Consider the following 14,213-nt stretch of genomic DNA (forward strand, 5'->3'; position numbering starts at 1 on the left):
TTAATATATTTATTTTGTTTGTACAAAATGCAGAAATAATTTTTAACGATACGATAGCCTCGATGATTATTATAAAAATTTTCGTTAGGCTTAAAATCGACGAAAATTCAACACGAAGCGACACGCAACGGAGAAAAATTCAACAGGAAGCGATACACAACGGAGAAAAATTTGAACATCGGACAGGTTAATGTATTTTTTCGTACAAAGTCGGAAACTGGAACAAATCATTAACTGGAAGGACCCCAGTCCCCAATTGGTTCCACTTTTCGACGCTCTACTGTAAGTATCGTACCTACTAATTTAGAAAGTTATCGGCCGAATATTTAAAAAAATTGCGTTCAAAACGTAATACTACATCAAGCAGTGGAGATAAACGTTAGAATGCCGCTTTATTACATGGAAACTAAACTGGACATTATAAAAATAAGTGCGATAGGTGAAAAAATGCATTTAAAACACTCGCTACTTAACAGTGGCGAGCGGGTAAACGAGCGCAATGTATTCTATTAAGTACATTATAAGATGAAGCCCTAACAAGTCCATTTGCGGAGATTTATTTTATTTTTAAAAACTCATTTATATTATTTTAATATTAGGAAATATTAAACTGTTGTTTTACACTAAAAAATATGTACGTAGATCTTCTATTTACATCACGTTATATTTACTTTTTGACACCTTCATACTACGTTACAATACAATTTTAACAATTGAATTCTGTTGTTGCGTTAACAATTCTGTTCTGTTCGGAAAAATGAATATCGGATGCGATTTTCTCAAAGAAATGTTTACCAAAGTTATAAAGTATATTTTGCACCAAGTTCGACCTGTTCGACTTGAGGTTAGTAAATAATTCACTTTTATTTATAATTTACTATAAAATTTGTTAAATTCTCACTCGAGATGGTTTCGACTGTTTCACTTACATTGCTTACAATACGTACAACTGTGCCGTTTGAAATTATAAAAATGTTAATTTTTTTCTATTCTAAATGATAATATGTTTATGAAATATGTTTTTGTGATATTTCTTGTGACGAACGAAACAACAAAATGTTTCATTTATACAAACTTTCATATGTCGGTCCCTTCCCTCACCACTCGACTGCCCCATTGTGAGCCTGGCCGAATCCATAATGGGCTTGCTATAAGAGGCCCTCTTAGTGCCCACAGGGCGGAAAGGGGAAAAATAATACAAATACAAACTTTCAACTGAAAAATTTTTTAAGTTGTTCATTCTGTTACAAAGACATCTTAATCTAAATGAACCTCAACAGAACAATTCAAAATAAATCTATAAACACCTTTTTTGGCTGTTGGGATTCGCTTTTATTTGGCAACCTATTCTAATAGGCTACCTCAGGCTACATTTTTTCTTAGAACATCTTTATTGTTAAATATCGTTCCAAAATAGAATGCAATAAAAGAATAACGTCTAAATATTTGAATATAAAGCAAAAATAACTCAAAAATATATGGTAGAAATGAGATAATTATGGTCTTCCGACAAACTTATTTTGTACAATGTATTTCCATGCCTTTGCCAAGCTGTCCTCATCGCTTCCATTAATGCACTTTCAACCTTCTTTTGTATATTTCAAGTTTTTCGGATTTCTGTGCTAACGTTGGGAAGTGTACAGACTTAATAATGTTTGCTTCTTCCCATTTTATCACCGAGTCCTCTGTCTGCGCCATCCTGGAGAGTACCGTGTTATTAGATCCCTTTCTCACATTATATTGACGTTCTTTGAGTCTAATTTTCGAGTTCCTTGTTGTGACACCGATGTAATCCCCCAACTGCATGTTTTCATATGGTACCCTGTACACACCTGCCATTTTTTCTGTCTCTAATCTATCCTTATCGTTTCTTAAAATTCAATACATGGGACTCTTTGTACAACCATATTTGATCCTTTAAGTTCTGCGAGTTCTTTCCCAGAAGAAACGAATTTCGCAATTCACTAGATTTGCTGTTTTTTGTCCTAGGTTTGTTATCTCAAACCTAGGACAATCAGACCTTCTATCGTGTTATTAGGTGTAATCAGACCTTCTATCGTGCTAGTTCATATCCTAGTATTGTGATCATTTGTTTAATTTTGTTCAGTTCCTTCGTTCTGTGTATTAAGTAAATTACCACAATATAAAAAAGCTCTTCTGACGAGTGCCCGGAATGCCACTAGTTTGTATTGAAAAGAATCGTTTGAACTGGAAGGGGTTTAACAGTAAGTTGTGTATTGGCTTGAGTGTATCTTTCCGTTTTTAAATTCTATATTTATGTCCAGAAATGCAGTTGTAGTAAAGTCTTTTGTTCTATTTTCAATTTAATAACAAAGTTATCATTGAATTTATTGATAAGATTAACAGTAACAAAAATGGGCTGAAATTGAAATAATTTAAAATATAAGCCCCGACACCTATGGTTTTTAGTTATGACTAACACGAAACTATAAATAGTGTAATAAAGTTAAGTGATGAAATTACATCGATATTTATGTTATTTTTCAGAAATTATATGAGAGATTGGCATTAACACTATATAATATGTTTCTGCCGTTATTAATACAAATAAAAGACTACGTACAGTACAAGACTACAGAAACTATATGGAGTACGTAGATACAATACATAATAATTTGAAAAGAGAGAGAAATATAAACCTTAATTTGAAAGATAAAATCCAATCGGAACAAATTTCTTGCCAAATAATTCACCGAGAAATACCAAGTACGGAATATTTGAATTAGTAAAAAATATATGAATCGAATACAAATCATTTCATTTAATCCATCTTGTAAAATGTAAAGAATTGTTATTAATAAAGTATAATAACTATTACATTATTTTATTAAATATAATTAAATATAAAAAAATCTAGCAACGACTTGCGTAACTTTCCCGGCTGCTATTTCCCCTTAAGTACCAAACCCGTATTTACCCTCATCCTGAGATATTAAGCGAAATAGACGCCCATACGGAATTTATTGCCGTTTTTTGACTTTTTGAGGTTCATGAGGTCTTAAACGTGGAGATTTGCAAAACTATTGACACGATTCTAATACTTTCACTTGTTATGTATACATAAGAACGGGAAAGTAAAAGTAAATTAATAATGAAAATTTTATTAGTAAAAGAATGGAATTATTTGGAAAAACAGTACCACGAAGAATTTGTTTTTTATTTGTATGCAATTTGTATAACGCATAACATTAAGGCATAGATGCAAAGTTGTAATCTGAAATTATTACAAAAAGTGCTTCTTCCAACGAAGAACATAAAAATATCCAATTTACACCCTCCCGTAAAATCGCGATTTATCGGTGGAAAGTAAACTTTACGCTTCGTTTTAAATGTTTGCATTTAATTTGAAATTTTAATCTTTAAGACATTGTTTTAATTTACGAAAGGGCTTTTTTAACTGCTAATTATATTGACATATTTAGTTCGGAGCGGTTTTAAGAGATACATCCGACCGACTGTCGCCTTCTTTAATGATGAATTATTTTCGAAATGTTCCAAAAATAAAACTGAAGATTCTCAAGACAAACCGACAATTGCGAAACAAGTAAAAATCTATATTAATTTCATTTATTTCGAATTTAAATTAAAACACCTTTATAACATAAACTCATTTTTCAGTCACCGACAGATTCTCGGAGAACAATGTTACAACATTCGACAGAATCCTGGGAATGGATATCTGTTTCGCTCCAAATTACACCAATTCGTTTCGGTGTTATTTATGCGACAGTTTGAGACTCGAGACTTTAAAATAAACTGCCGAATTTACGGATTATAAATTTTATCGCTTTGCATAAATGCAATTAAAATCAGAAATATTTTGATTATTTTCATATCAATTATATACGTATATTATATTACATTATTTATTAATGACTGGAAATAGTTACTGTATGATAAAATTAATAAAACGTTTTCGTTCTTTTAATGTTTTCGTTGTCGTAATTACAGTCATTGGCTTTCTACATCATTCCATAAATACAAGTAAATTTTTCACTTTTAATTTGAAAAATTACAACACTGCGCGAAAAAAATATAATACTTCTAAACCTAGAAATTGTTTCTCGCCAATGAAAAACATCTCACAATATCAAATTTTTAAAATTTTCTCAAACATTTTAGAATTATATTTTTAAATACCGGATTCTTCTCGACCTCAAACAATATGGAGAACTAAAAATCGGCATAACATCATACCGGATAGAACGCTTGTAATTTATTTCTCGTATTACTTTATGTTGCAACAAATAACATAACACACAAAAGCAGAGGATTTCCAATCGGAATCCACTAAGCAGTATTGAAGATTTTGAGAACAAGAGAGGACATCGAGCTGTTGCTGTATCACCTGAATTGTCACCAATTTGGTTCGTCTCTATAACAAACCTTGGATAAATTCAATATATTAAAATACAGGACCACCAAATTCTCGAAGTCCGTAACGCGCTGGTTACAAATCTAATCGAACTACATACGTAATTTATTATATTACATAGCTGTGGTATGTACTGTACAGTACACTCTTACAATTTGATGAAAGCTTTGATCATTATTCAAATGTTTAATAAAACATTTTACCATTTTTCTACCATTGTACAGAGTTATACAATATAAATTTTGATGGATAATATGGAAAATCTAATATAACAATCTTTTTCAAATAATTTAATGACAATATGTATAAAATACACAATAAACGTAATGCTTTAATTAACCACTTTGTAACTTAACCTCAACTCAGAAAGCCTCCTCCATAGTTTCAAATGATTCACTGAATCAAATGCAGCTCTATAACCCACAAAAAATTATAGGCTGGAATTGTGACGACGTCACAATAAATAATTGTTCGTTATCTAAATATTAATTTGGCACGCCTCGAATTCGTTTGATAGAACGGTTGAGGGTACAAACATGGTTCTGGAATCAAAATATAGCTCTTACTCTATAGATGATGCCGCCGATAAGAGAAATGTGCAATGGTTCAGGCATGGCGGAGTGGCAAATGTACAGGTACAATGTTAAGTCTACGGAAAGGTAAGCGCGCTCACACACCATCTAGCAATTTAGGTTCTTAACAGTTAGAGCAACCCGTTCCTCATCCCGTACTCTGAATTGCTTTGTTTGCTAATTACGCGTTAATTAAAAGACTTTACATTATTTTTAACACATACACTAACTATTTAATAAAATAAAAATAAGAATCACTTTTATTTTTTGAACCAAAGTGTTTTAATTTTTTAGAACCTGTAATCAAAAAGTATGTATTAGTAAAACGAGCAATTATTTATTGTGGTATCGTCACAATGCCGGGCTGCAATTTTTAATCATATTTTTAAATTATTTAAAATATATGCTCTCCACCTCAAACTTGTGGCTTGCCCCTGTACATCATACTTTTCCTTTAACAATAGAGTCGTGCCGTTCATCTAACACTTTTCAGGAAAATTTTTTGAATTGAAATAAACTTACTTCTGGTTTGTATGGGAAATTTATATATAGTTAATCGGGGCCTTCTGTCCCTAAGGTTTCCATATCTGGTCTCGTATGTGGTTCCTATTAGTTAAATATATTGTTTAATAGAACTTTGGTATACAGTATATATATACACCTAATAAAATTTAATGATAATTAATAAATTATCATTAAATTTCCAGAAAAGGAAATATTTGATAGGTGTGTTGTAGACACAAGACCAATTTTCAAGAGTTTTTCAAAGCTATAAGCTAGACTTGTTGCACATTTAATTGATTTTTATACATGTTTATAGCCTCCGGAGCTTTGGCTTGCCAAACAATACAATGACGTAAGGCAGACTCCAACCGTCTGCATTTTGGTGTTTTAGTATATTTCAATTGATCCATAAGGCATTCTGCATGAATGTCAACAGTTAGACAAAAGCACATGGTATGCTTTATATTTGTTTCATTACATATACCATTACGTTCTTTTAGTTGTATTTTTAATATATTATTTTTATATTGTAGTTGGTTATTTTTGTTTTTAGTCTGTCATATTTTGCTCAATGCAATGCAAACGATTGATCAGTGCCATGAAGTCAAAGTCGGATGTTTTTCTATGGATATTTAATCGTTTTTGACTGAATTGACTTAATTAACTTTTCACTACCTTTCTATTGGTTGCGAGTTATTTATTATTGCTTCTGTAACATAATTTGGTCTTTAAAAAGTCAATAGAAAAACAATGAAAAAATAAAACCGAGATCAGAATCTAACAGAAACAAACTAAAAGAGGAAGAGAAAACTATAAAATGTAATTAATAAGATTGTTCCAGCTTATTTACTGGTTTAATTTCTTGGGCAGGATTGTACGCATCGGTTCAAGATGACTGACATTTTTTCCCAAAATTCATATTTTTAAATTCTACTGTAGTATAATTTTATATATACTTGAATTTAGTCAACCGTCGGTAGGAAATGAACTATTCCCGTAGTAGCTGTTCCCATAATAAATTGGAGAGGGAGTAACATTGTTTCTCCCTCTCCAATTTATTATGTTATTCATCGTTTTATTGTATTTAATTTTTTTTTAAATGATTAAACCTAAATAAATTTTTGATAATTAACTAATGAAAGCGGAATTCTTTTGGTTGATTAAGACGTAGTATTTTCTTTTTGTACTTTTGAGAATGTTTTCCAAGGTAAATTCGTTATCCGAGCAAAAACATGACTTGTGAAATGTAAAAAAATTGCTCCCAAGTAAACACTGATGACAATTTAGATGACAGTCAAATGTTTTTTCTTATAAGTTTTTTTTTTTTGGTAATATTAAGACTGGAACTTTGAAGCGGTACCCATAAGATTTTTGCCTGTATTATTGTTTTCTACATGTTGCTTCCAAGTACACTGATGGGAAATTGCAGGAACGAATTGGGACAACACGAATTATGGTAAAAGGCCCCTAATAATTTTAGTTTTTTAGTCCGCATTGCATAAATGTTTGCAAGGATACGAGGCGTGAGGGTGCTTGATGCCTCGCACCCTTGGCAATTGCCAATGCACTGCTATGGGTGTGCTATGGGTGGGCAATTGCCAGTGTACTGCATAAGTGATATATTCAATATTAATTTGAACCATTCAGTTTAGCTTATAAGTCTCGTCCTAATTCCAGATATTCTTTAGTATTTAAAGAAGATAATGTAAAATAATAAAACTAGATTTTTATGGGTTTATGCAACGGCCACACAATAGTGGAAGTTTGTTATGAATTAATAATCATAACAAACTTTCACTATTTATAGTAATGATTTATAGCAGATGTTTTACTATATTTTTTTGCAATAAATCTAGACATTAGCATGTGGTAGAAAAGTTTGTTATGATTATTAATTCTAGTAAGCAGACATATTATTTTAATAATACATAAAATTCAAGGCCCAACAGTGGTCAAGCAGTTCCGTTCCCTGAACACTAGACGTTCGGTCGTGGGTTCTGCACTTCGCTAGGACGGACTGGCCACGTAGAATTTTCCGAAGTTTTCTATACTTTTTAACGCCTGAATAAGAGCCAGTTACTCTTAAAAAGACCTGAAGGCACCCCGTAGGCAGATCGCCCAATTGTCGCGTTGCCATAACTAAACGAACATAAAATTCAACAAGTTAAATATAACATTTAAAGTTCTATTTGTTTAGTATTTTTAATAAATATTAATGAACTTTTCTTAATTATTTCAGTAAATTATCTAAGAATAAATCATCTGATAAATTCAGAAAATGACAATTTTTTATACATAGAACGCTTTTGACCACAAGCCAAGCATGTGATCACAAATCCATATAAGAATCAAATTGCCTATACATAAAAATGACATTTATAAACTTAACATTACTTATAAACTGTCTTCGGTTATTGCTATTTGTGTACCGAGAAGTTTAAAATCTTTATTAAATCGAAACTTAAGTATTATTTGACAGTTGTAACCTTTTATATATAATATAATGAACAGCTAGTAGTATAGATAAATAATTTAAGTACGTTTGTTTCTTAAGTAAATTCATAGGAATTTTTTCATAAATACATCTAGTAATTGTCAAAATGCCGGGCTGCAATTTTTAATCATATTTTTTTATTATTTAATTTAAAATATATGCTCTCCACCTCAAATTAGTAGTGTCTTGCCCCTGTACAGCATACTTTTCCTGTTAGCAATGAAGTCGTGCCGGAAAATGATTGATTTAAAATCTAAAAAAATTTTAATATTGTCCTTGGAAATAACTGTTTTTCAACTAAAAAAATATATATATTTATAAAATAGTTTCTTTACGTTTAAAATTATAACCTTTCAGTTACGCAGTGACTTTACCTTCTGTATTTAAATCTCATCAATAATAATCGAGGAATAATTAGAAGATAATTAACTAATTAAAATGATACACAGCACATGGAATCATTCATAAAAATATGTCAAAAGTATTGAAAGTATATATCTTCGAATATGAGTATTCATTTATTCAAAACATTATCTGATTAGCAAATAAATTCGAATAAATATTATTATTAATTATTCATATTGGAGATAGTTTATTTTAAATCAAAATAAATTATCATTTTAATTTGTATGCATCGAATCAGAATTCACTTTAATAAAGCGACGAACTTAGATAGAAACTTTTATTTTTATTACAAGTCGAATATTTCGTGTGGTTTCGAGCCATATTAGGTTTGATGTATTAAATTCTTTAAAAAAAATAGTGATATTCGTTGGTTTTACATTATAAATTATTCAATACGAATGCAACAAAAACATTTAAATTATTTATACGACAGGAGTATCGATTAGAATATTTTATAAATAAAGTCACATTTGCATAACAGTATTAAATTAGAAATTTATTTAATAATGTTTTTTAATTGGGCTGCAATTTGAAAAAATTGTCGACCTATGTCGTCCGTCCGTCCGTCTGTCATTATTTAATCTCGAGAACAGAGTTAGATAGGAGATTATATGTAGAAACCGTAGGGGCAGGAGGCCCAGATTAACTGTACTTAAATTTTCTATGCAAACCGGAAGTGATGTTATTTCAATTCAAACGTTTTCCCTGAAAGGTGTTATATGATGGGCACGACTTTATTGTTAAAGGGAAAGTATGATGTACAGGGGCAAGCTACTAATTTGAGGTGGAGAGCACATATATTTTAAATTAAATAATTTAAAAATTGCAACCCGGCATTGTGACGATGCTACAATAATTGATTGCTCGTTTGTTGTGAAAATATGCTTCCGATTGTTCTTCTCAATAAAGGCATCCATCTAACTACAATTTTTATGTATTATTAGTACATATAAACTAAATGCATACACTTATGCAACAGGCAATACGTTATGCACAGTACATTCAGGTGCATAACTACGTTCCTAGATAATGGTAATAAATTAAATTTATGGATATATTACGTGAACTGAAATTTATTACCATATTGTTATTAGAATAATATAAACTTCACAAAAATAAAAGAAACACTAAAATAAGTTGCCTTTATGTTTCGTCCCTTTATAATACATCAGAAACATAGCAAAATCTTTTCCAATTACAATACATTTTTCTAAAACAAAATTACTTAAGAAATTATATTAACATTTGTAATAGAAGTGTCTGTAATTTCACACTTTATTCATCATACTTTATGTCTCATTTTATTAACATACTAGCAGATAGGCCCGGCGTTGCTCGGGCAAAAGTAATGATAGCGAAGATTAAGATTATTACGTTATAGTCACAGAAGAAAAAGAGTAATTTCATCAACAAACTAAATATTTCTAAAGAAAGGTCGAATTTGAAAATCGAATGTTCTAATATTGTTCGATTTTCACGACGTGTTCTGATTATATCGTTCGATTTTCATCGAATGTTCTAAAGAAGAAAAGTCGAGAAAAACCGAATAATCTGTTTAAATTTGAAAATCGAATATGTTCTAACATATTACTCTTTTTTTTTTCCTCCAGCGCCCGTGAATCTTGCACGTCGCTTTCTCTTGTTCTCCATTGTTACTTAACACTTCTATTGATACTTAACACTTCCATTGTTGATGGAAGTGTTAAGCCTTAATCCTGTCCCTCTCCCCGTGGGGAGAAATTTCGAAAAATCCCTTCTTAGTGTGCGTTTTTGTGACGTACCGTAACTATGTACCAAATTTCAACTTTCAACTCTTAACCGTTTGGGCTCTTAAAATTTCCATTATTACCTTCACACTTCCATTGTTGCTTCACACTTCCATTGTTACTTAACACTTCCATTGTTGATGGAAGTGTTAAGACTTAATCCTGTCCCTCTCCCCCGTGGGGAGGAATTTCGAAAAATCCCTTCTTAGTGTGCGTTCTCGTGACGTACCCTAACTGCGTACCAAATTTCAACTTTCAACTCCTAACCGTTTAGGCACGTCTCGATAATGTATATAGAAGCTTTAATCCTGTCCCTCTCCCCGTGGAGAAGAATTTCGAAAAATCCCTTCTTAGTGTGCGTTTTCGTGACGTACCCTAACTGTGTACCAAATTTCAACTTTCAACTCCTAACCGTTTGGGCTCTGCGCTGATTATTATTATGTTGGGTTAAGTTAGATATACTCGGTTAACACCGGTGGCTGTGTACTATGCCGGACCAAAGTCAAGGCATAGTAACCAAAACAGAAATTAAAAAAGTGTATCAGTGTGTGTGTCTGTATTCAGGAATTTTCTCACAATATGACATGTATTCAATATAGTGGCCTTCTGTAGAGTGATATATGTGTTTCTATTCAATTCTAATGTGCCTAGGCTTTTGTGTAGTGTGTGTGGTATGACACCTGTAGAGGAGAGAACAACAGGTACAATAAGCACCCTATCCATCCTCCACAGATGCCTTATTTCCTGGGCGAGTTCTGTGTACTTGCTAATTTTTTCAGTGCATGCGTTTTGTATATTGTGAGTGTTTGGAATGGATATGTCTATAATGTATGTGATTTTATTGTGTTTGTCAATGAGTGTGATGTCTGGTCTGTTGTGGTAAATTGTTTTATCTGTGATTATGGCTCTGTCGTAGTACATTTTGTGCGTGTTGTTTTCCAATACTGTCTGTGGAATGTATTTGTAGTATGGTTCGTGGATGTCTACTAATTTGTGTTTCTTTGCAAGCTCTTGGTGTATTATATTTGCTACTTGGTTATGTCTGTGTAAATAATCTGTCTGTGCCAAGAGCTTGCAACCAGAGGTGATGTGTTGTATAGTTTCTGGCATGATGTGACATTTTCTGCATGTGTCATTTGTGAGTGTTGCATCTTTGAGTATGTGTTTTCTGTAGTTTTTAGTATTTATGACCTGATCCTGTATGGCAATCATGAATCCTTCCGTCTCCCCAAAGAGGCATCCCCGAGCTAACCAGCTGTTTGACGCAGTTTTGTCAACAAAATCCTGGGCCAGATCATAAGGATGCCTGCCATGGAGTGCCTTTCGAGCCCACGATTGCTTAATGGTGTCTATGCTTTTTATATGTTGCATTGTGTCCATATGATGCGAGTGTAAGTTTAATGGTGTGTTATTCGAGTCTGCTAGAGTTACTGCTTTATGTAATTGTGATGTTTCTTGTTTTTTGTAGAAAAACTCTCGCAGTGACTGTATTTGTTTGTAGTGAAGGTTAACTATGTCAATCAGGCCACGTCCGCCATCTTTACGTGGAAGGGTTAATCTTTCTGTGGCAGATTTAGGATGATGTTGTTTATGCTTAGTAAGTGTAGTTCTTGTTTTCCTTTGGAGTTGCTCGAGATCTGTGTGAGTCCAATGTATAACTCCAAAAGAATATGTGAGTACTGGGATGACATATGTGTTTATTGCTTTAACTGTGTGTTTTGCATTTAACTGTGTTCTGAGAATAGCATTTAACCTACTTTGGTATTCTTTAATTAATCTTTGCTTTATTTGTGCATGTTCTGTTAGTTTGGCCTGTTGGAATCCTAAATACTTGTAGAACTCACCCTCTTCCATGGATTCAATAATGTCTCCATTTCCAAGTGCAAAATCTTCTTTCTTCAGGATTCCTTTTTCTATGTGAAGTGTTTTGCATTTATCTAGGCCAAATTTCATTTGTATGTCCTTGGTGTATGAATGTGTGATTTGTAGGAGTTTATGAAGTTGTTTTTGTGTGGATGCATAAAGTTTTATGTCATCCATGTACATGAGATGTGACAGTGTATACTGTGTTGTTTTTTCGTGTCTGATATTGTAACCATATTGCGTGTTGTTTAACATGTTGGATAATGGATTCAGGGCTAGGCAGAACCAGAGAGGACTCAAGGAATCTCCTTGAAAAATTCCTCGCCTAATAAAAATTTGGTTTGTTTGTATGGAAGTGTTATGGGCCCTGAGATGTAGTGTTGTTCTCCAGTGCTGCATAGTGTTTTGAAAGAATGCAATGAGTGATGGATGTATTTTGTACATGTGTAGGATATGTAGCAGCCAACTGTGTGGAACACTGTCGAATGCTTTTCTGTAGTCTATATATGCCATGTGTATGTTTCTGTGTTGTCTGTGTGCTTGCCGTAGAATGACTGAATCTATGAGTAACTGTTCTTTGCATCCCCTGTGGTTTCTACGGCAACCTTTTTGTTGTTCTGTTAGAATGTCGTGTTCTTCAACATGTTTGTATATTTTGTTTGCGATACAGGATGTCAATAATTTGTAGAGTGTTGGAAGACATGTAATTGGTCTGTATTGTGTGGGGTCTGTGGTATTGTTGTTTTTAGGTTTCATGTAGGTGATGCCCTGAGTAAGAAAATTTGGCATGTCTTGTGGATTGATGATGATGTGTGTTAGATGTTTAGCTAGTTCCTGGTGCAGTGATGTAAACTTTTTGTACCAGAAATTGTGAATGTTGTCTACACCAGGTGTCTTCCAGTTGTGTGTTCTGTTAACAGTGTATTGGAAATCATGTATGTTTATTTCAACACAGGGCATAGTTGGTATGTTGTGCAAGTTTCTGTTCTCCTCCTCGATCCAGCCTGCATCAGCATTGTGCGTGACAGCACTGGACCAAAGAGAAGACCAATATGTTGTGAGTTCTTCTTCTGTTGGTGTGCCACTGTGCTGTGTATCAGTGTTTGCTTTTTTATTAATTTGTCTGTAAAAGAGTTTTTCATTGTTTGTAAATAATTTATTTTGTTGTTTTCGTAGTGTACATGTTTTGTATCGTTTGAGTCTACGTGCTTTGGCAGCAAGTTTTTGTTTTAGTGTATCAATGTATTCTGTAATGCGTGTGTTGTGATGTTCATGTTTTGTGTGTGTTTTTATTTTCTTGAAAATGTTTTTGAGCTGTTTCCTTAATTTGGGTGTTATGTTGTTTTTAGTGTATTGTGTTAGCCTGCCTAATTGCTGTCTAATGTCATTTATTTGTGTTTCTATTCTTCTCTGCCAGGCAGGCTTGTGATAGAATTGTGTTTTCTGTGTATTTGTCTGTGATTGTACTTTCAGTCCATGGTGTGTCACTACTGTGACTGCCCCAGCATAAACTAATGTATGAATGTCTGCGAGTGTAGAAATTGAATGAATGTAGTGTGGTAGTAAGTGAGTGTTTACATAATTTAGTGTTTTTCCTACTTCTTTGACGTGTTGATTTTTGGTATTCGTGGTCGTTGTGTGGGATCTGTACCTGTATATTTAGTGAGTGTTTCCTGAAATATAAGTGAGAGCGTATTAACTAAATCCAAGTCTATGTTATCAGTGATGGATGAGGAAGTGTCTGTAGTATCATTAGTGGTAATTGTTGTATGTGTGTTATTATCAATGCTTGTTGCTGGATTATCCTGACAGGTTACATGATCTTCATTAATGTTAGATGTTTCTGTCTGTTGATGTATTTGATCAGCAACCTGTTGTTTGATAAGTTCAAGTGTTGTTTGTGGAATAAGGTTGTTGTGTATAATTGTTCTTTTTTGATCAACAACCCTTTGTTCGGTGACAGTGAGATGAGGATACTGTTGTGTGAATCTATGGTGTAGTTGTTGTCTGTATGCTGTCATGTTTGTTTCGAGTTTTGTGATGGTGTAATAAGTACGGATGATAAACTCGTTCATTTCTACTGTCCATTTCATCCGTTGGCGTGGTTTTCCAGCCTTTGTGGTCTGTGGATGCATTGCCACAGAAACACCAAGGCTGGGTTGGTTCCTCACATCTGTTGAGGGCATTGCAGTAGCCATGCTTGGGCCGGTGCT

General features: G+C 32.9%; 1 long non-coding RNA gene across 1 annotated transcript; it reads left to right on the forward strand.

Moving 5' to 3' along the window:
- Window positions 1-2,593: 2,593 nt before the first annotated feature.
- LOC136982033 (uncharacterized) lies at window positions 2,594-3,860 on the forward strand. Its single transcript, XR_010881828.1, has 3 exons — window positions 2,594-2,727; window positions 3,444-3,565; window positions 3,640-3,860. It is a non-coding gene; the product is annotated as an uncharacterized lncRNA (long non-coding RNA).
- The last annotated feature ends 10,353 nt before the right edge of the window (window positions 3,861-14,213 follow it).

The sequence above is a fragment of the Centruroides vittatus genome, unplaced genomic scaffold (assembly GCF_030686945.1).
Source record: "Centruroides vittatus isolate TY-2023 unplaced genomic scaffold, ASM3068694v2 contig_801, whole genome shotgun sequence".
In the NCBI taxonomy this organism is placed as follows: domain Eukaryota; kingdom Metazoa; phylum Arthropoda; class Arachnida; order Scorpiones; family Buthidae; genus Centruroides; species Centruroides vittatus.